The following is a 3,572-nucleotide window of genomic DNA, read 5'->3' on the forward strand; positions in this document are numbered from 1 at the left end:
TGCTTCAAAGAGAATAAAATACCTAGGAATCCAACTTATAAGGGATGTAAAGGACCTCTTCATGGAGAACTAAAATTAAAGAGGACACAAACAAGTGGAAGAACATACCATGCTCATGGATAGGAAGAATCAATATCGTGAAAATGGCCATACTGCCCAAGGTTATTTATAGATTCAATGCCATCTCCATCAAGCTACCAATGAGTTTCTTCACAGAATTGGAAAGAACTGCTTTAAAGTTCATATGGAACCAAGAAAGACCCCGCATTGCCAAGACAATCCTAAGTCAAAAGAACAAAGCTGGAGGCATCACACTACCTGACTTCAAACTATACTACAAGGCTACAGTAACCAAAACAGCATGGTACTGGTACCAAAACAGAGATATAGACCAATGGAACAGAACAGAGTCCTCAAAAATAATACCACACATATACAGCTATCTGATCTTTGACAAACCTGAGAGAAACAAGAAATGGGGAAAGGATTCCCTATTTAATAAATGGTGCTGGGAAAATTGGCTAGCCATAAGTAGAAAGCTGAAACTGGATCCTTTCCTTACTCCTTATACGAAAATTAATTCAAGATGGATTAGAGACTTAAATGTTAGACCTAATACCATAAAAACTCTAGAGGAAAACCTAGGTAGTACCATTCAGGACATAGGCATGGGCAAAGACTTCATGTCTAAACCACCAAAAGCAACGGCAGCAAAAGCCAAAATTGACAAATGGGATCTCATTAAACTAAAAAGCTTCTGCACAGCAAAAGAAACTACCATCAGAGTGAACAGGCAACCTACAGAATGGGAGACAATTTTTGCAATCTACTCATCTGACAAAGGGCTAATATCCAGAACCTACAAAGAACTCAAACAAATTTACAAGAAAAAATCAAACAACCCCATCAAAAAGTGGGCAAAGGATATGAACAGACCTTTCTCAGAAGAAGACATTCATACAGCCAACAGACACATGAAAAAATGCTCATCATCACTGGCCATCAGAGAAATGCAAATCAAAACCACAATGAGATACCATCTCACACCAGTTAGAATGGCGATCATTAACAAGTCAGGAAACAACAGGTGCTCGAGAGGATGTGGAGAAATAGGAACACTTTTACACTCTTGGTGGGATTGTAAACTAGTTCAACCATTATGGAAAACAGTATGGCGATTCCTCAAGGATCTAGAACTAGATGTACCATATGACCCAGCCATCCCATTACTGGGTATATACCCAAAGGATTATAAATCATGCTGCTATAAAGACACATGCACACGTATGTTCATTGCGGCACTATTCACAATAGCAAAGACTTGGAATCAACCCAAATGTCCATCAGTGACAGACTGGATTAAGAAAATGTGGCACATATACACCATGGAATACTCTGCAGCCATAAAAAAGGATGAGTTTGTGTCCTTTGTAGGGACATGGATGCAGCTGGAAACCATCATTCTTAGCAAACTATCACAAGAACAGAAAACCAAACACCGCATGTTCTCACTCATAGGTGGGAACTGAACAAAGAGATCACTTGGACTCGGGAAGGGGGACATCACACACCGGGGCCTATTATGGGGAGGGGGGAGGGGGGAGGGATTGCATTGGGAGTTATAGCTGATGTAAATGATGAGTAGTTGGGTTCTGACGAGTTGATGGGTGCAGCACAGCAACATGGCACAAGTATACATATGTAACAAACCTGCACATTATGCACATGTACCCTAGAACTTAAAGTATAATAATAATTATAATTAAAAAAAAAAAAACCAAGATCACCTAAATAATTTGTGGAGCTCAGAGCAAAATGAAAACATGGCACTTTTGTTCAAAACTTATGAAGAATATTAAGACAGCAACAGCACAGCATTAAACCAAGTGTGGGGCCCTTCTAAGTACAGGGTCTTTTGTGACTGCCCAGGTCACAGGCTTATTAAGCTGGTTCTGCACTTAATACTGTAAGAGCAAGTTGACATTTAGAAAATAATTGTGGTCTCAGCTTTTCATACACTCACTATTATTTTTTGGAACCAATAGTTCTGAGCAAGACTGCAAATAAGTCTTTATAAAGAATGTTCATTTTTCAAGCACTCTTTCCTCAGTTGACCTAATTAGTGTATATTTTTTCCAAACCTAAAGCATTTCTTGTATGGTGATTTAAATGCATTCCATGGAAATTTCTTTGCTTCTGTAAATAATCTTTTAAAAATATTTTAGTGTTTCTATATAGAAAAAATTTGTAAAATAATAAATGTATATGAGGGTAAAGCTAAACATACATTTTAGAAATATGTAAGTATCTGAATATCTTTTATCTAATATATAAAAGCTTAGTCAGTTGCTTTTTTTTCAATCTTCAATTATTCTAGGAAACAAAGAATACTTTTATCTCACAGAATTATTCACCCTTAGAGGTTCAAAGTTTTGAGCCTTGGAACAGTTGTAATTTTCTCAAATCCCTCTCACTATCAGATTCCCTCTAGTGGAAGGATAAATTATTATCATTATTTTTTGAGACAGAGTCTTGCACTGTTGCCCCAGCTGGAGTGCAATAGCGTGATCTCAGCTCACCGCAACCTCTGCCTCCCAGGTTCAAGCGATTCCCCTGCCTCAGCCTCCCTAGTAACTGGGATTACAGGTGCCCGCAACCACGCCCAGCTAAGTTTTTTGTATTTTTAGTAGAGGTGCGGTTTCACTATGTTGGCCAGGCTGGTCTCAAACTCTTGACTTCGTGATCTGTCTGCCTCGGCCTCCCAAAGTGCTGGGATTACAGGCATGAGCCACTGTTCCCAGCCAATTATTTCTTTTTTATTGTACTATAATGCTATTGGTGAAGTTTTCTTATTTGAACTCTTTTATGACTGATAGAAAATCCTGGTGTCTTTTGAGCAATGGTGAAGGGGTGTATTCATTGCTAAAGTCCTCTTATAATCCTTCTGAATTTAAATCTTACAAAAAAATACATAATAAGGCTTGGCTCTCACAAAATATGTACTTTCTCAGCTCCTATCCCCTCCAACGCATGTTCGGGGTGAAGACGAGAAGAACAAGTCTGTTTTTTAACTGTAATGGACATTACTATATCCCTAAGTTTTCAAGGAGAATATTAGCTCATGGACATGTACAATGGAGTCACTTACATCAAGCCTTAAGCCACATCTGTAAATTCTCACTGTTAACAGAATCCCTGTGGTCCTGAGGTTGTGTGTTGCACCTTGTTCTACCTATTTCTTAAAGATTTAATTCAGCAGTAGGGGTACTCTCTGTGTGTTTCTTATTGTTTCTGATTTTGTTTTTCATCAACTGTAGTTATAGTAATAGTAGACAATTTATAAGGCATTAAATTAAAATAACATGAAAACATCCTTACTGTAAACCTATAAAATGATTATCCTCTCCACTGTACTGAAGAAGAAAAATACTCACAGAGAACATGATCTTCAGTAAGGTGAGAATAGTTTTCCTGAACCTGATTCTTCAGCTTCCAAATCCCCATGATTATTATCCACACACCATTGAAGTCCAGCATATAAGTGTGTAATGCTCCATCTTCACCATGAGCTT

Source organism: Theropithecus gelada, chromosome 7a (genome assembly GCF_003255815.1).
Source record: "Theropithecus gelada isolate Dixy chromosome 7a, Tgel_1.0, whole genome shotgun sequence".
Lineage (NCBI taxonomy): Eukaryota > Metazoa > Chordata > Mammalia > Primates > Cercopithecidae > Theropithecus > Theropithecus gelada.